This window comes from Arvicanthis niloticus, chromosome 1 (genome assembly GCF_011762505.2).
Source record: "Arvicanthis niloticus isolate mArvNil1 chromosome 1, mArvNil1.pat.X, whole genome shotgun sequence".
NCBI lineage: Eukaryota > Metazoa > Chordata > Mammalia > Rodentia > Muridae > Arvicanthis > Arvicanthis niloticus.
The window spans coordinates 84,651,358-84,671,865 of record NC_047658.1 but is presented as its reverse complement, the minus strand read 5'-3'; positions in this window follow the sequence as shown (position 1 = coordinate 84,671,865).

Below are 20,508 nucleotides of genomic sequence, written 5' to 3'. Positions count from 1 at the left end.
TGGTTCACTATGATGTGAGGAGTCTCTGCCACATGTTCCCACAACTGTGAACTCTGTCACACCTGCATCATGAGGGATCCTCTGAAACTAGGAGCCACAGGACCCATCTTCCTTTCAGTTGTGTCTGCCAGGTCTCCTGGTCTTGGTGTCAGTGAAAGATGTAATACAGCCCTGTTAAAATGAAATTCATTTTCACCATCCCCATTTACAAAGCCTGAGAGGATTAGTGACCTACACAGAGGCTAGGTGAAAGCATAGTCCTCTAGACCTAGTGCAGGGAATATTTGTAGAACTGTAAGTGGGAGACAGTCAACCCACTGAAGGACATGTTGTAGAACGTAAGTGAGTGTCAGCAAGTGAGAGAGGAATTCCACTGGTGGGCAAGGACTAGGGTTTTGGGGGAGAGACACACAGCCAAGAGTAGTTCAAGTACCACCTGGGGCAGTGTAGAAGGGTAAGGAGGGAGGAGGCAGGAAGGGAGCCCTGGAAGAAATGAGAAAGATGGAGGGGTTGATTTTTCTGTGCACAAAGAGACAGTAACACATGTGCAGTCCACATTGTCCTGTCCTTAGGTCTTGCTCAGGGCCTAAAGTTCTTGTGTCTGGAGCTAGTTTAGTAAGAAGGGTCTGTGTTCTGTCTCCTCTAATCTGCATTTGAGACTCAATTCTTAGTCCCTATCTGTAGGACCCTAGGCAGGAGTATCCAGCTTTGGTCCTCTCTAAAACTGGAAGTTATTGAAAGCTACTTAAATCCATAAGACAGCTGGCTAAACTAGAATATCGGTACCACTGGCAGCCTAATGGTGTCTATCAGGTGAGGCTTCACCTGTGCTGTAGATGCTATAGGTACCTCCCAGGTGAGATGGGAACCAGGAAGCTAGAAAACATCTTAAAATGATTATGGTTGCAATAGAGGGCGCAATCTATAAAGAAGAGACAGATAGAGGAAAGCAAGGAGGGATAGCTATTCTACCTCCCAGGAACTAAAAGGTATTCATGTGTGATGTGATGCTATCACCAGCAACACCAGGCGAATCCTAGGTAACTCAGATGTAATTAGTTACTCTAAGGGAGGTTCTGAAGATATCTCTTCATCCAGGCTAGCTGCAGTTGCATGTATCTATAATTTTAGCTCTTGGAAGACATAGGCAGGAGGATCAAGAGTTCAAGTTTATACTTACTACCCTGCAAGCTGGTAGCCAGCCTGGGCTACATGAGACTGTCTCAAAAATCAACACAGTCAAATAAATAGATAAAGTAAAAAATCTTTCAAAAAGGAAACAGAGAAATAGACTCAAGCTACTACACAACTGAGTTCAGCTTTCAAACAGGACTCCCTGGACGTTCAACAAAAGCCAAGAATGGCTAAGACTTTTACCCAATAACAGGAAGACTTGAGTCCCAAGAAGGAGTGAGGCTGCATTCATTGCACAGCATCTCTCTTCAGATGTCCCTGTCACCTACTGGTTGTTCCAGTGACTATCTTGGTTTGGGCTCTGTTCACCTGTGACCATGATCCCAGACAGAGGCAGCAGCCGGATTCTGAATGGCAGACGTTAGAGGCTTCCAGAAGACGCTTGGCTGGATTCTGACCCAGCCATTTCAGGGAGGCATATGCTTGGTGGCACACAGTCTAATCTCAGAGAAAGCTTTCTGATAGAAAGATTCATGATAGCTATCCAGGTTGCAGACACAAGGCCTTAACTTCCAATTCTGAGAGCCTTCAGTACCTGCCTCTTACCTGCCACACAGCACTGCCTTGGGGCTCAGGTCAGACAGATTTACAGCATATTATCAACAGATGAATGTCACAGCTGGTCCCTGTGCCTCAGGGGGAAGGAAGGAAGGGTAATTCAGAATGGAGGCTGTAAGGTCTCTTCCTAGCTTGAGGTGTCTACAGCTGATAGATACGGGATCTGTCTGGGGGTAAGGGAGACCTGCAGCCACAGGATGCAGATGGTACAGAGACCTGCATGGGTGGTTAAGGCAACAAAGAGAGTTAAATCTTGGTGCCAAAGGGCAAAATTCTGAGTATACCTCTTCCACTCCCCCCCACAAAACCCAGGGGGGCTTGGATTGTCCCTATTCCAAGAAGGAATAACATGGCAATCACAGCCCAAATTCATCCCCTCATCTGTAGGGCCCCTGACTGCTACTAAGGAGATGTGAGAGCACAGATTCTCCAGGACACTTGGGAGCAGGGCAGAGTTGCTAGAAGCATAAATTCTGCTTTACTTCCCCCAAGTTAAAATTGGGAATATGCTGTTCAAATATTCAGAGACAGTTGTAAAAGGAATGTGACAACTACTACCTAGATTCAACACTTCAGATTTTGTTATGATTGCTCCATATATCCATCCATTTATCACCTATCATCTATCTACTATCTATCTATTTACTGTCTATCATCTATCTAGCCATATCCATCCATCCATCTATCTGTCTGTCTGACCATCCATTCATTTGCCCATCCATCTACTTATTTATAATCTACCTATCATCTATCTATATATCTATATAGCCATTCACCTACCTATTCATGCATTCTATATAATATCTTTCTATCCATGCATCTGTATAAATTTCTTATCTAGCCATGCATTTGTCTAAAATTATCTATCTATCTATCTATCTATCTATCTATCTATCTATCTAGTCCATCCATCCTTCCATTTATATTATTTTATGTATTAATATACTTATCTGTCATCCATTTATCTTTCCAATCATCCATGAATTTAGTATTCATCTCGTCCATTATTCATCTATCTACTTATCCATATATAACATCTTTCTATTAATTCTATCAGTTAATATATCTATGATGTTTAATATAATGCTATCCATCTAATAGACTATAACAATAGCCTATTATCCCTAGGATAATATTATCTGTCATCATCTATGTTTTTATCCATTATATCTATGTATAGGTATATATAAATCATATGATCTGTGTATTTTTCTGTGTATTTTAATGAACTATTTAAACTTAAAGATATTGTGGCTCTTCACTTCTGAATATGCTTCTTCAGAACAAAGCAAATAGTTTATATGGTTTCACTATCACACCTAAGATAATGTACATATTCCATAACACCTAATATGTAAATTCAAACTCCCTCATGTAACCCAAGAGTATTTTAAAATTTATTTATTTATTTATTTATTTATTTATTTATTTATTTATATGTGTGTGCCTGCTTGAATTTATGTGTAACATATACCCACAGAGGACTGAAAGGCTATCAGATTCCTTAGAACTGGAGTTACAGTAGGTTGCCAGCCTCCATGTGGGTTATGGGAACTGAACCCAGGCCCTCTGCAGAATCAAAGAATGTTTCACTGAGCCATCTCTCCAATTCCTTAAAACTTCTTGAAAAATAAGAACAAGCAGGAATGGGAGCTGGAGAGATATCTCAGCCCTTGGAAGAGCTTGGTACTTTTCCAGGGACCAAATTCTGGTTCCCAGCACCCACACATGCACCCATGCATGCATACACACATGCACACAGACACACAAAGAAACTTTTTAAAAAAGAGTAAGCAAGGGTTGAGAATGTTCATATTAAAAGTAAAGGAAGGGGGAGGAGGACATGTTGTGTGGCATATTATCTTTGGTTTTATTCTTTGATGTCCAGTCACTGGCCATCCCTTACACTAATATTTTTGTGAGCCATATCAGAACATACCACACAGTATTACCTGGTGATTCTAGCTGCTAGGAGTCTTGTCAAATGTACATATTTTAAGTGGTGAATCAGCCCAAGATATAAGACACTAATCAGGTAGAAATATCATGCATCTTTAAGAAGACATCCTATCTAAGTCACTGAAGAGTGATCAGTTCTAGGAATTTGGAGATTATTTAGTGAACAGGGTGGGGATGGTGATGTGTCTCAGAGATAAAGAACACTTGCTGCTCTTCCAGGAGACCTGGGTGCAATTCTGTTTCCTGATTCCATATGGTTGTTACCAGCCATCTGGAATGAATTCCCCCTTTTGTTGGTTCTATGAAATTGCACACACACACATACACACACACACACACACACACACACACACACACTGCAAAGAAAGGCATGCAGACAAAATGCATATACACATACAATAGAAATACATAAATAAATCTTTAAAACGTGCAATTTACCTCAGCCAAACTCCTCTTCCCATCCCCTCACATGTCTTGCATCCTTAAATTTATTTATTTATTGCAGATGGAATTTCAGAAGACAGAAAGTCTCTCACTAAGAAAGTGACCAGCTGGTTTGAGATTCTTTCCAGAGTATCATTGGGTGTACAGTATGTATAATGTGAGCATTTCCTACATCAGAAATTGGGACATACAGTCTGCCACACACAAGTGCCTTTGAGGACAGTGAGAAAAGCTGTTTAAAGATGAAACTCCCCCAGAAAATCTGAGATGGGAACCGATGGCAACTGCAGTGGGGGCTCACTCTCAAGTCTCCCACACAAGTGGCATTTAGTGTTTGTCTCTTTGTGTTTCTCACACATTGGACGCATCTGCCAAGGGGTGTGTTTGATTGGTGCCTCATGAGAGATGGGGAAAGGAGATGCATTCAAACCCAGGAGTGCTTTTCTTCATGGGAAACACAGAACTTCTAGGTATAAATGAGCCTGATGCAAACAGAATTGAAAGGAGCTGGGCGGATAACCTGAGCTTCTGGATTTTCCCTGCTCCAGACTTCCACTGAGATAACCAGAGGAGATGCAGGATGCCTTTGGTACCCAAAGAAATACCATCATTTATAAATATGAAATAGCATTTCTTTGTTTCATTCATCTATTTTTTTGTATCATTTACATGTGTCTGTGTGGTTGAGTAAACACACAGGCCACAGCTTGTGTGTGGAGGTCAAAGGATGACCTTGGTAGTTTATTTTCTCCTTGTATCATGTGGGTTCTGGGAATCAAACTCAGGTGGTCAGCAGGTAAAAGTGGTTTTGGAGGCAAGCATGTATATCAGCTGAGCCATCTGACCAGCCCATGAATTTTATCCAAATAGAAAAACAATTACAAACAATAGAATCCAGTCTATAAAAAACATGCAACTGATTCTGCCAACCTTCTGAACAACCAGGAGTGTACTCTGAAGGAGCTCCAGGCCACTGATAGAAGCTGTGAATTCATGGTTTGAGAGACCCATTTCCCTATGTTAGGAGTCAGTAAATATTAATAGAATGAATGAATGAAATAATCCTATATGAGCCACAGATAAAACAATGCATGCATCTACAACACACACACAAAACATGGTTCATCCAAGACTATGACCTGATTTAGCCAGTGTACAGGGACACATTTTGGTCCAATGATCTTATCAATATTAATCACAAAGTGAACCATGCTATTCAAAGAACACTGTCTACTAGATAAGGTCTGGGATTGGTGGGTACCTGTAAGGGTTATAGGAATTAAGCAGATGTTCTCAAACTTGTTCTCAGCCTCCAGTTCTTTGCTGAGGACTTGGCAAAGCTGTTCCTAATGTGGCCAAGAGAGCCAACTTGGTCCAACGTTTTCATCTATGCCATCAGGCCTGACTATTGCTTTTATTTTGAGTCTCTAAGCTTTGCTTCTGAAGAGTCTCAAAACAGCATGGGTGCTGTTCCCTTCTAGACATTCTAGACACGACTAAAACTTAGATCCTTCCTTACTCAACACAAGAACTCTGTGGCTGAAATTCTGTCCTCTACATATAAATATTCCCCTCAGAATTATTGTTTTTCTTCTCTGGAATTCATTGAAGGCTGTTGACTGTGTTTGGCTGAGAAGAATTAGTAAACAGGCTTCCTGTTGCACAGAGAAACAGCCACACCAGTTCTCTGTTGCTGTCATGCTAGTTCCTATTTTTCCAGATGTGGAAGGTCTAGAGCAATTACGAGCAGCCTACATCCACTGCTCCCGATGAATAGAGTGTGGGCTATGTGGAACACAGTTGTCTGGAGGTAGGTAATATACAACTAGCACCCACACACCAGAAGACGCATGGAATGGTCATGAGGTCTCATAGGTACACCAGCCTAATAGGTTCATTAGATACAGGTGTCCAATAAATGTTGATGGGTTTTTCCAAGGGCATTATGTGACATTCTACTCCTTCAGAGTCTTGGGAAGTAGACTTGTTCTGTTCGATGAAATTTGGGCAAAAAAGAATTACATCAGTGTTTAATGGAAACAGTTAGAGCTGAAGGGTGGTTTTGTTGTGCATGCTTCTCTTCTTCTGTGATGCTGGCACATTCCAGGTAAATTCAACATGTACTGGATCCTGGAGACAGAAGAAAATTCCACAGCCGACTCTGATAGATCATTCCTTAACTGCAGCTTGGTTTCTATGTGGGTTCCAAACAACTGGAGTGGGGACCATCCCAAAAGCTCTTTCCTATCTGTGGGGTATGATCTTCCAGCTGGGCTGCCTTGTCTGGCCTCAGTGGGAGAGGATGTGCCTAGCCTTGCAAATATTTGATGTGTTGTGTATGTGGATACTCTAGAGGGCACTCTGCTCAGAGGAGAAGGGGAGGGGTGGTGGTGGAAGGAAGGATTATGGGAGGGGGTGACTGGGAGTGGCCAGTGAGTAGGATGTAAAGTGAATAAGTAAAAAAATAAAATAAAATAAATAAATGAGAGAGAGGGAGAGAGAGAGAGAAAAGAAGAGAAGAGAGGAGAAGAGAAGAGAAGAGAAGAGAAGAGAAGAGAAGAGAAGAGAAGAGAAATAGAGATGCTTGTTATCACAGCAAAACTCATCCTGACTGTCAGTATGATATTTATCACACATAAAAAAGTTTATTTTAGCTAGGGATGTCACTCAGTTTGTACAATGCTTGTCTGTTTTGCATGAAGCCCTAGGTTTGATCCCCCAGAACCCAATGAGCCAGATGTGGTAATGCATGCTTGCAATCGCTGCTCTCCGGAGGTGGAGGCGGGACAATGAAAAGGTCGAAGTCATCATGGGCAATAAAGTGATCTCCAGGAAAGTCAGAACTAGAGATCCTGTCTCAAAAAATAATTATAACAAGATTTGTTTTTATGAATTATTTACTTTTTTAGCTGTTGGAAAAATATATGTGGCAGTTGCTGTACAGTTTAGTAGAGCTTTCTTTCTGCAGTGCTGCAGAAGGAGCAGGAGTTTGCATATGCTAAGCATGTACTCTACCATGGAGATGCAGTCGCGGTCCTGTGACAAGCATTTACCTCAAAGAGAAACGATTAAAAGCCCTGCTATCAGATATGACTTATGATTACTATGATACAAATATGTGCCTGGATCATTATAGGAATGACCCGTGAGCATTCTGGATGAATGGGGCTTATAGACTTTAGATGTTTTAAGTTGCTACTCTTGGAATTCCTTGATAGTTCAGGGGAAAAGAAACCCTTAGGGTCACTGATCCAACATTTAACCACACTATATTGTGTGGTGACCAGTAAGGACTGGAGTTTCAAACAAATGTGTATGCCCGTGCCTACCTCCAAACTACATAATTACTGTGCTATGTTGCCCATATCCTGATATGGCAAGACTTCTGTTTTTTCTTTTTCTTTCTGAAAGCCAGAAGAAGAAAAAAAAACCCAAAACTCTGCCCTTTCAAATGCTCGCAGCTAGCCAAGCTCCCTGGGTTTGCTTTGACAGGCTGTCTTCCCTTCAAAATGAAAAGAGAGGCAGCAATGGACAGAAATAAAGGCCAGCTGTTCGGTGAAGCGAGATACCTGCACACATGCTCATGAAGGCGCCTGTTATTTCAGGAGCCCCAGAGTCTGCCGCCCCACACCTGCCTTGACACATTCCGGATGCATCAGCCTGCGCTGACATTAACCTGAGAGAGGGAGGATCTGGCTAAATTGCATGTTTTTATAAAGACTTAAGAAAATGTGAGGTTTGTGGTAGGAATGTATTGATACCATCATTAATCAGCAAGGAGGGTGGGTGAGTGCGGGGATGAAAAGGAAGACTCTGGTGTTGGGGACGCCAGAGGAGAGAGATCACAAGCACCAAGATCATTTTTGCAAACATCCTTTTGATCCTTAAAGTTTCAGTTCAAGTTTGTTTGTACAAAGAACCAACGCAGGCAGTGCCAAAGTCCTTGTTTATTCATTCACTCATTCATTCACTCATTCATTCATTCATTCATTCATCTGAAAACCACATTGTAAACATTGCTAAGTCTGTTTGCAACTGGGATTTGAGGATGAGGAAAAATATATGTACTGGATTTTTTGATGGTGGTTGGTTTGTTTTATTTTATTTTATTTTATTTAGGTCATCTCACTATGTAGACCAGACTGGCCTTGGATTCACAAAGATCCACCTGCCTCTGCCTCCCAGGCACTGAGATTAAAGTTGTATTCTACCAGCCTCCAAATATTTTGTGTCAAGGGCTGGAGAGATGGCTCAGTTTGCAAAGTACTTGCTGTACAAACTTGAGGACCAGAGTCTGACTCCCCAGGGCCTATGTATAAAAAACTGGGTAGGGTGGCAGATGCTTGTAAGCCTAGTGTGGTGGACAGGTGGGTCCCTAGGGGCTCTAGCATAGATAGCTATTCTGGACTAACTGGTGAATTCCAGACTACACTTCTAGACTGTCCTTCAAACCAAAGTAATAAAACAAAATAAATACAAATAAACAAAAGCAACAAGGTGGACAACCCCCAGGGACATCATTTTATAGCTGGACATTTCTATTCCTGTGTACAGTATGTTCTGATTGTCCCCCCTTCATCTCCCTCTCAGTCCTATCAAAACTCCCCCACCAAAATCAGCCCTTTCACTAGGCTCATGACTTTTGGTGTGCTTTTGGGAGTCTAATGAAGCCAATACACGGGGATGCAGCCTGAGTTGCTCAAGTCAGTGCAAAGGCTAAAGTGTGGGAGAGAGCAGAGAGAGAAACACATTTGCTAGTCTCCTCCTAGCAGTGTTGGCTGGAAGTGCTCACCAGTGGGCTTCCTGGGTGGAGGCATAAGTAGCACAGCTGCTAAAAGAGACCCTTTCAGGGTCTGAGAAACCCAGTCTTAAACCTCAGCTCTCCCTTCCCAAGAATGTGGACTTAAGCTACCTAAGAGCCCCACCTGCAGAACTGGTTGAAATAAGGGCTATGTGAACAGTGGTCATAAACTTCATTACTGGCTCATACTGTTGGACTTGGGTGCTGTGCTACTTGAAAGGATGTTGCTATGTGAAACATGAAAAGAACAGTATGACATTATTGGTCTGTGATGACCTGGGTTGATTTTCCCAGTCTCTCAGGGGAAAAGCACGTGTTTCTGAGGATTATTCACGGTCTTATTCATTGGGCTTCCTCAAAGACCAAACACAAGGTGAAATTCATTTATGTTATCGGAGATGGTTAGATTTATGTGGGAGACCAATTTATATTCTTGGTCTTATCCTTAGGTTCTACATAGCCATATTCAATCCTCGATGTACGCATGGAGTTTCTGGGAATCTTGTTAAAAGACAGCTGCCAGAGACTGGGGAATGGATTGGTAGGTAACATGCCTACAATACAAGTGTCAGGACCTGAGTCCCACCTCTAGTGACATGTTCTTTTAGTCCTAGCACTAGAGAGGTGGATACAAGTCGAACCCTGGGGATCACTGGCTACAGGTTTATAGAAATGGATAAATACCAAGTTCAGTAGAGACCTTTACTCAAAAACTAAGGTGGAAAGTAAGAAAGGAAAACACTCAAGCCCAACCTCATGCACACACACACACACACACACACAGGTAGCTTCAGATTCGGTAAAACTGAGGATTCAAATTATGTCTCCATGACATACCCATTCTGCTGGTCCATCAACCTGCTCTCAGAGTCTCCCTTGGCCACTTTCTCCTATGATTTGAGTGGGCCCAACCCCAGACTAAGAGTACAACCCAGTGTCTCATGTTTCAGGAGCCAGGAGAACAAAAATCTATAACTCCGAATACCCTCACTCAATCAGTTCATTTCTCTGCAGAAAATGAGAAGAACCTGCCCATTCATTTTCCTTAAATTCTCCCAAGAATGAAACTGCACCTAGTCACTTCACATTGGAAAGTAGAATATGGCAACTTATGGAGGAAAGATGATTCAAATTCATTGGCTGGCTGCTTGGCTTCTGGCTTTGGTGCTCAGAGTCACATCCCTTAGATTCTGAGACCCACTTCCTTGTTTGTAGTTAACAACTGTTAAGTTGATTGCTCTGTTTTATTTATTTATTTATTTACTTTGAACTTGACTGTGTCTCCTTAGGTTTAGAGAGTGAAGTCATTTTTTCTCATAAATTTAATTGCTGACATAAAAGGAAAAAGCTCTGATGTAATTGAACAAGAAGATGTTTACAACCCTCTTCAAGCCATCGAGTTGCTGGCACACTAAATTTATGACAGCTAGCAAGGAAAGTGGAAATAAAAAAAGGGATTGGGGGAAACCAAGACAGATGTAACTGACGAACGGCTGGGTGGATGGATGAGTTGGCATCCTGATACTCAGACACTCTGGCTCATGCACTCCGTGGTACTCAGTTGGGTCACTTTTTGGAGACTATTTAACTGGATAATGAAGATTCCCTTAATAAATGCCTAATCTTGGCAAAGACAGACTCCTTAAGAAAACTCCATAAATTATAAAGATGGTGTTGTTATAAAGACTTGCTGGAGCTATTTTCAGGGAAATCAAAGTGCTGGTGGTGTTGTTTTTGGTTTTGATACAGGGTCTCATTTGTCCCATGCTGGTCTTGAACTTGCTATGAAGCTAAGGGCAACTACTTCCTGAACCTTAACCTTCTGTTTCCATCTCTCAGATGCTTAGATTATAGGCATGCGCCACCAAGCCTGGTTTATGCATTGCTGGTGAGAAAATGCAGGACTTTGTGCAGACTAGTTTGACACTTCATCAACTGAGCTCCATCCTCAAGCCTGAAGTTGTTGAAGTTTTAAAGGTCATTGTCCAGGAGTCTTGCATCAGTTCCTGCAAGGGCTCAAACCTTCTGAAAGGAGAGGCTCCCATGTTTTGATCCAACCCCAGATAAATGGATACAGATGTTCCTTGAACTTGATCAACTCGCCTCTCAGCATGAATGCAAAATTGATTGGGCCAAATCAGAGCCCATGCCAGTGAAGGCTGGCTGCACGCAGAAATAAAATCAGCCACCTCCCATTTACTTAGAAGTCTCCGGCTTAAAATACACTGGAGGAAAATGTGTGCTTCGCTTTAGAGCAAGAGCCAAATTGCACAGCGACAAAATTATTCCCATCAGCGTGACAGCCTCAGCCAATCGTTCCCTTTTTTTAATGTGCTGAAAGGAGGCAACTTGGCATCATTAAAATAGGATTTTTTTCCTCCAGAAATACATCATGAAGTTGAGAGGAACTAGAAACAGAAGAAGGGACCCATGTTTCCATCTGATTCTGAGACTGGACCTTTTTGAGTTGTCTGCTCTGGGTATAACACAAACTCTTCCTCTTGATGGTCTTGGGGTAGCATAGATGTGGGCAATTTCCTTTTAACTCAGCTCCCGTATTTTCTGAAACAACTCTTTTGCTGCCTGTCTGTCTTCATTGATTTTTACCTTCTATATTGGTTAATAAGCTCTTAGTTGGAGGCCATTGGTGTCACATGCTTTCAACCTTGATTTCCATGTAGTCCATGTTTACCCTTGCCTCTCATTCTCTAAGGATGCTCTAGAAGCAGTCCAGGGTGTATGAGTGTTGTATGAAATGGTTCACTTAGATAGCTTGTGTACGGGATGTCTGGTCCCAAACAGCGGCCAAATGTATCCATTTCTCTGCCAGCCTCTCACTTTGGAGAAGGATTCATGATCAGCCCCCAACATCAGCAAGCTTCTTGCCCAGCCTCACTCTCCCAGATTCCAGATGTCTTTTGCCCTCTCACATCTGCTTCACATTGTCAACCTCACTGCTGAGAGGTGACAGTGTGCATTTCTTTCTGTGCCGAGTATCATTTTGTCCTGTTGGGGGGACGTCATCCTTGATAATTAGACTTTGCTGTCTCTGCTTGTTTCTAGCATGTGTCTAAGATTTCCTTTCCCAATTTCTTTTTTAAATCCAATGATTTAATGTCTCTTCCCAGAAGATAGATGACTTAAAGAGAAAAGGAATAAATTCTTCAAACATTTATAAGAACACATAACTCCACTTTTATTTCAGAGAAAATTGGTCACCATTGATTTTTTTAAGGATGAAAGTTTCACAGATGAAGGGAAGCATAGTGTTCAATCAAAGCCCAGTGACGCTGGGGTGATCAAAGGTTCACCTCACGTGTCAGCTCACATCTACTGGTGATATTCTCTGACGTGCTGTGGTGTGAATGAGTCAGACTGGTTGACAGGATTTCATGGAAAGAATCTGAAAGGTTGGCTGTGGACTTGATGGGGAGATATGACCAATCATCCATCCACTTTTTAAAATGCTAACTCTTGTATAAGACAATTCACATTTCCCCCTATTACTTCTACCAGATATAATTGCAATGTCGTTCTGAGAAAAAGTCAAAATTCCCAAGGCAAAGTATCAAGTGCCTTTTCCCCTTCAAGCTAACATTTCTGCCAAAAACTCGATCACACATGCCAGCTCTGATTGATTAACCCTTGCCAGAATTGCTAGGCTAAGCTCTAGGATTGATTAGTAATGTCTACCACAGATGAAAGGTAGTCATGAGTCCACACGGACACAGCCTTGCCCATCGTGCTTTGTATTTTGCTTGGGAAGACAGTAAGACAATAAAGGCATTTAAGACATCTCCCAGGGAAACACATGAGCTATTCTCAGATCAGCCAGACAAGAAGCAGGTGGGTGTCATCAAATGTTGGCAAATGTCGCAAACTTCATCCTAAGTGTAGAGATTGTACCATCTCTCCTCTCATATAGAATGGTTTGCGAAACACTGGAGTTCTCAGTAGCAAACTCAAAAAGGAACTAGGGTCTGTCACCACCTGAGTCCAGACAATAAGCATCTCTGTCTGTTTTTCTGTTGCTATTGGACAAGACTATGGATACTGTGTCCATGTGCTATATTATTATTTCCTTGTATATTTGAAATTAATTCTCATTAGACAAAATTTCAATTAAGAAATGTCACAGAGACATGCCAATGATGTAAGACATCAAGACAAAATTATAACTCAGATACATGTGAGTCACCCTACATACCTATAATTTCATAATCTCTCAAACTATAGGACCCAGGACCAGTTGCTTTTCTTTGAAGAAAAGTTACTTCTGGAAGAAAACATATCATCCTGAAACGACCTCAATCTATGCTAGCTGTGGCTATTTATGGAGGCCTCATGACAGATTGGTAAACAAGGAAATTTAACACACACTTAGCTATCTTTCCTGAGAGTGTAGCCTTGACATGGCAAGAATTGCTTCATAAAATAAAATCTATAAAGTCAGTTGACAACACACTGTACAAAGGTCTTACATTTACCATCAACAAACAGATATGCAAAACTCTGCTAAAGCAACAAAAATGAAATGAACTAAAATCTGGTGTGTGTTCTCATTCTATCTATCTATCTATCTATCTATCTATCTATCTATCTATCTATTTTTCATATATCTATTAATCATTCATTATATCTATCATCTATCTTTTATTTATCATCTATCCATCTATTTATCATCTATCCATCCATCTATTCATCTATCCATCTATCATCTATCTATCCATCATTCATTTACTATCATCTTTCTATCAATCTTTTATCTATCTATCTATCTATCTATCTATCTATCTATCTATCTATCTATCTATCTTCTATCCAGTGTGTGTGTGTGTGTGTGTGTGCATTCCTTCTTTTTTTGCATATGTATCCTAGAGATTGAGCTCAAGTTGTCTGGTTTGTCTCTTTTTAACATAGAAGTGAAGTCAGTGGTGCCTCCAGTGAAGAGAAATGAGTTCTGTCCTTTGAAGAACCCCATAACATCCTGTGCCTTTGCCTGGGTAGTCACACTTGATTATTGTCCATCAAACCATTTACATAGTGTTACATGCATCTCTGTGTTTGTTCAATTTTTCAATAGAAGAAGTGTGCCAGCTGTATGAATTACTGTTAGTGACTTGGAATAAAACTTCTAGTTGTGGCATTGTTTGTGATCTCTGAAGTTAGTAGGTCTTAGATCTTGAGTTGGAGCAAGCCTGACACACCCAGGGAAACTGCATAGTGTTTCAAAACGGGACTTTTGCCACCTAGAGAAATCATGAAAATGTATATTAAAAGTGTAGATGAAATTATGTTTTAAAATATGAGTATAAAGAATCCTGATTCTGGGCTGGAGGGATGGCTTAGCAGTTGAGAACACTAGCTGCTCTTCCACAGGACCTTAGTTCAGTTCCCAGCACCCACATAGCAGCTGACAACTGCCTATAACTCCAGTTCCAGCAAATCTGATCCCCTCTTCGGACCTGTGGATTTCTACATGCACATGGTGTTCATACATATAAGTGTACACACACACACACACACACACACACACACACACTTAATTTATTAATTTAAAATTCTCATCATTAAAATATAACCCTAGGGGCCTGGGGAGACAGGTAAAAACATATTGTGCAAGCATGAGGACCTGAGTTTGGATCCCTAGAACCTCTGTTTAAAAACAATAAAACAGCTGGGACATATGATTCTGTAACCCCAACACTGATAGGAGGATTGCTGGAGCCGGTTATGTGCTAGCCTGACTGAAAAACAGTCATCTCCAAGTTCAGTGAGTGATCCCGTCTCAGGGAAACAAGGCAGATAAAACAACATACCGGATTATCTGCTCTGGCCTCCACACACAAAACACACATACCACCGTCACAAATTAAAATTAAAAATTAAAAACTACATTTTACCTTAAAAATGCATATGTAACTAAGCAACAAATTCTGTATAATTATTATATATGAGACAATGCTAGCTATATCTCACAACAAAATAAAATATGGCTAAGAAACCCTGGATAATGGGGAATCTAATTATGGAGAAATGGCGAGAATCTCTAATGGGGCCGACTACGAGCACAGAGGATGCTTCATAATGAAAAAGTGATGGCTCCAGAGATTCCTTATGCGGCACATACCTCAGAGACTTGTCTGCAGAGTTGTATCTGCAAAGATCTTTACAAATTGTCCAGTGTTTTTCTATTTTCTCAGAGAGAGAGAGGAAAGAAGGAAGAAGTTGATCTCCCCACAGGGAAGGTTGACCCCAATGATTTAGAGATAAAAAAAAATAATAGAGTTGTCAAAAATGATTCCATGCTCCCCATGGGCTTGATAGATATTTGTCAACTCTTGTCAGGGTGTTGTCGTTACAACTTTTAGCTTTCCCTAGAAAATAAGAAGCTACTGGCTCTACAACATGTTCTTAAATCATTATATAAGAGGAAGATTAGGAAGAAGGCTCAGTGATTGTCTTCTAAGCACGAGGATGACTTGAGTTCAGTCCCCAAAACCTATATTGTAAAAATTAGGCATACTGGTGTAATCCCAGTGTCAGGAAATTGGAGAAAGTGGGATCTCTAGGGCTTTCTGGCCAGCAGGTTTTGACTGTAAGAAATGCTATACTTAAAAAACAAAGAAGGCAGACAGCACCAGGGAATAGTAGCAGATGTTGCCCTCTAAACTCTACCTAGACACAAGTGAACCTCCATGCACATGTACACACACACACCACAAAAGAAGGAGTTATGGCAGATTCTACAAGGGCTTCGTGGGAAACATCTAATATTTGGTAACAATGTGCTTTGGTGGATTATTTATGTATCATTTCAGATATTGCAGTAAGAAGGGAGATGGTAAGAAGATTCGCATTATGGAACAGTGAAATGAAATATATATGTAATTTATTCAGCAACTATAGCCAGAGAATGTTATGCCTTAGAGCAGTATAAACTATTTTATTTTATGTCTTTGAAGAACAATATGAAACAGTAATTACCACTGGTGGTGGAGAACAATTTTTAGTTGGAGGTGTTAATGGTACAAAACAAGTTGGGGACAGATGAGACCGTCAGTGTCACTGAGCAGAGTAGCTGTGTTGACCTAAAGAAGGTCTTAGACCTTATTCATAACATCTCCCAAATCAGAATATATAGGTGACAGCCAGCTCTGTGGTGATGGTAAGAAGCTATTAACATTCCCTGATGTGAAGAGGTGGGGAGGGCCAGGAGATGCTCCTGACGCCCCACCCCCAGTCACCACTACCTCTTCCTCCTGCTACTCATGGACTTGGAGAGCATGGGAATTATATGGGAGATGTGAGGTTGACTGCAGTTGGATTCCTCAGCAGAGCAGTTCCAGGAGTCATCTACACTGAAGTGGAACTTAGATGCTGCTGCCCCACAACTGTTCACGTTCCTGTAAGTAATCCCATCAAACCTATTGATTCACCATGTGGACTCCAATGGAAGCCTGTCTTTGCTTTGCCTGTGCCCTCTCTATGCAGAGTCCATAGACTTTCTTTACACCTGTTCAGAAGCTATGCAAGAAGCAGCTCTCTAGGCAGCCCATAGCCCAGTCAAAGGGACACAAGCTGAGTCACCAGGCTCTGTATGTGAACAACAAATTCATCCATGTGGCTCTTTGGGCTTCATTTGGAGGGAAGGATAGAGATGAGGCTTTGGGATCAGGATCAGGATCAGGATCAGGATCAGGATCAGGATCAGGATCAGGATCAGGATCAGGATCAGGATCAGGATCAGGATCAGAGAAAGCACCATCACAGACGCACTCTTCTTATTTAGCTATTATTCCCACTATGGATGAGCCAGGCCCTCAATGGAACAGGTAATGGATGGTTGATATTGAAGTGATACTTATAATACCACTTAACAGAAGCTAGAATCACCTAGAAGGTAAGCTTCTGGGCATGTCTGCCATGGAGTTTCCAGATTAGGTTAGCTGGTGTGGGAATAGCTATTGAAGTGTCTGTAGCAACAGTCTGTGGGCTGGGCTTGTGGACAGAATAAAGGGGAGAGGAGCTTAGTGGCGGCCATGACGGTGACGGTGGCAGCTGCAGGCTGCAAGCTTCTTTGCTCTCTCTCCTCCATGCCTTCTCTGCTGTGACAGACTGTACCAGCAGACTGTGAGCCAAAACAAAACCGTCCCTGGATAGCTTGTTTTTGTCAAACATGTTGACATCGCAGTGAAAAAATAACTGATACAACCCCTCCCTCCACCCCAAGGTGAAGAGGTAAGGGCAGGAATTCCAAAGGGAGGCTCCCTTTGCCCCTGCCTCCTGAGGGATGGAGAGAAGTAAGGAATGAGAATGAGGAAGAGCGGGGCCAAAAGAAACTCACACACACCAAGGCTTCTGTACAATGAGCTTCACTTGAAGCTGAGAGGGTTCTCTAACACCTTCAGGATTATCTGAGTGCATTTTATCAATCACCTCAGGTGTCAGGCCTCATTCAAGCACTAGGATGATAACCAGAACCAAAATCTTCCTCCTGGTGGAAACTCACAGTGAGATGATGAACGGCTAGTGCTTTCCTGTAAATAAATAAACACAGGATGAAGCAGAGAATTCATGGACAAGGGTTACAATGTTAGATGGAAGTTCGAGGAATGTGTTGGTAAGCATACTACCTTACCCCAGAGATGGCATAAAGTGAGCCAAGAAGGGATTGTGTGTGCATCTCTGTTGCAACAACTCATACCACAGTTCCAGGGCTCTCAGGTCTGAGGATCGACAAGGAGACAAGTAGGGTGGGAGGAGGAACTGGGCTGATTGAGAAACAAAGCAGAACAGGGAAGTATTTGGAAACCACGGTAAAGCAGGCAGATTCTCCTGAAGGTGTCAGAGAGCCCTCTCAGCTTCAAGGGAAGCTTCTGTGATATTGACTGCCCAGAGTGTGTGCTATCTCCCCAGAAAGCAATCCATTCTTCTGAGAGGCTGTGTCCTTTGAGCACTCCTTTGAGTAGCCAGGACAAACCCTCGGACCCATCACCGGCAAGCCATGCTCAACATCTGATTCTTCATACTTCATGCCGGTCAAGTTTCAGGGTGGCAACTGAGCCCCTGCTTCCAGTCTTTGGGATGCAGCTTCGGACACATCAACCTGGCCTTTTGAGTCTCATTTCTAACTCAGAGAAGGGGCTATCCTGGGACCTTTAGCTAGCTTGTTTTCTAGCTCCTGAGATCCACAAATACTGCGGAGTTCTCTAAGGTGCCAGGTTGGGAGTAGGGAAGGGATGCTAAATGTACAGTTGTAACTCTCTCACCAAACATCTTAGGAAATAAATCAACATGTTTGCATAAATTCCTCTCAGTAAGGCCCTAGCCGCACCCTGGGAGCTAAGTGGTATCTCCATGTGTCAACACTCTCTCCTCCAGGATGGGGAAACAGATATAGATGGACTGAGCAACAGGAAGGACACTATGAGAAGGAAGGTCTCACTGGAGAGTGAGGGAAGTTGTCTGTTTCTTCTGTCCCAACTCTCACCCTGCTCTGTTGATGTAGGAAGATGGAGCAGTAGTTGCTGGAGTCTTTCTGATAAGACCACAGCTAGGGCATTGTATAAGGGCTGGAGTTATACCAAGAACTCCCTGAGAAAGCAGCTTTGAGTTGAAAATGGGGGGGGGTATGCACGGGAACACATGGGGCATCCCAGGCCTCTGTTAAGGGTCAGATGGGACCAGTCTTCAGCCCCAGACTCTGTGAGAGACTCAAACAACAGGACAGAAAACACAGGCTGACATGTTTGCCTTCCTGTTCAGGGTTGCCTAGCAACCACAAGTGACAAGCTGCCAAGCCAGTGATACAATCACAGCAGGCAGATCAGAGTTAGCCAATTAAAACTTTTTTTTTGAATTTTCCTTTTTTGTCTTCATAATTTCATTTAGTCCTGACTGCCCTCAGACATGGATTAAAAAGCCTGCCAAAGGAGGAGCTCACACATATGACACAGTCAGAATATATACCCTTATCACACTCTGCTAATGAGTGGAGGGGAGAGAAATTTTATTAAAATAAAGATGTGGGAACCTATGAGAGTTTGTATGACCCTGAAAGTAAAATTCTGCCCTGGCATTGGGGACAAGGCTCATGTTTATCACCAGGTACCCTAGGAGCCCGGGTTCAGGATGCTGCCTGGCATGGACGGGGCACTCTGTAAGTGGCTGAATAAATGAGTGATCCTAGGAGAAACTGTGGAGCCAACAGCTACCTCAACATCCAAGAATGATCAGATGATAAATAAAACCTTAGCACCTTTCACTTATTTGCTCTCCCTCACCCCTCTTCTTTCAACTCTTCCCCTCTTCTCCCCTCCAGTCTCTTCTCCTCCCTCTACTTTCTTCCCCATCCCCTCCCCTCTCTTTCCTTCCCCTTTCCTTCTCTTCCCTTTCCTCTCCTCCCCTCCCATCTCATCCTCTCTCCTTCCATCTTCTCCTCTCTCTTCCCTTCCCCTCCCCTCTTCTCCTCCTCCCTCCTCTCTTTCCCCCTCCACACCTCCCTTCCTTCCACCTCTCTCTTCATTCTGTCTTTTAGATAGGACCTCTTTGTGTAGTCCAGGCAGGCTTCAAACCCAAGATATACTTGTCCTCAGTCTCCTGGGTGCTAGAAATTACAGGCACCCACTGTTACACCCTGCTTCTCCACTTTCTTTTTGGTGTTTTCTGATTTCCCTCCAGCTTTCTGGGTAGATCTTAGTAGCAACAGGAAGAGTCCAACTTTGGGCTGGAATGATGGCTGGTTAATTAGAAAGAATGACCATTCCCCAATCCATATTATTCTCTTCCTTTTCCAAGTCCCTCAACACACTTTCGTCAGTGGCAAATCTCTCTGGATGCTCTGTCTCCTCCCACTACAGAGACAGAGACAACAAATCCCTGCCTGAGGATCCCAGTGGTGTGATTCTGTCCAAGCACAACACCTGCTTCCGTTCCAAAGTGTCTGCTTCATGGGGACATGTGTAAATGAGGTTCTCACAGACAGGTGCTCCGCTCCTGTATTCTGTTATTTTTTTTTTTTAATTTTAAATGACACAATAAGAATGTCCTGGTCTGTCTAGCTTCTTTCCTAAAGTTGTGGTGCATCTGTTAGGCAGTTCTGAACATCAGGGTATTCATCATCGGGCATTAGAAGGCATGATTACTTTCTCTTATCCATAACCTTCTGTGGCCTAAGAATCTTTGTATTTCATACTTGTTCTTTTTTGGAGTTTTGCTATCCTAAGTTACTGTGTGCATGTTTATGCATGCTCATAGAGGTATGTGTATGTGAGTGTGCGTTCCTGTATGTGTGTGTGTGTGTGTGTGTGTGTGTGTGTGTGTGTGCATTTATATATAAGAAGGATCCCAACCCCCCAGAAATCAGCTTTTATCCACTTGAGAACAGAACAGCCTCCTTTGAGAGCACAATCGGTAAGACAGAAACCTCTGTCTTTGCCTCTAGGCGGAGCTAAGGAAAACAAGGGCAGCCAGTCTGTGCTTTGGAAGACAGACTTCCTGAAAATCAGCAGAGAAGGCCTACCTGCTTTCTGAGGACAAGTTCCTTGTCC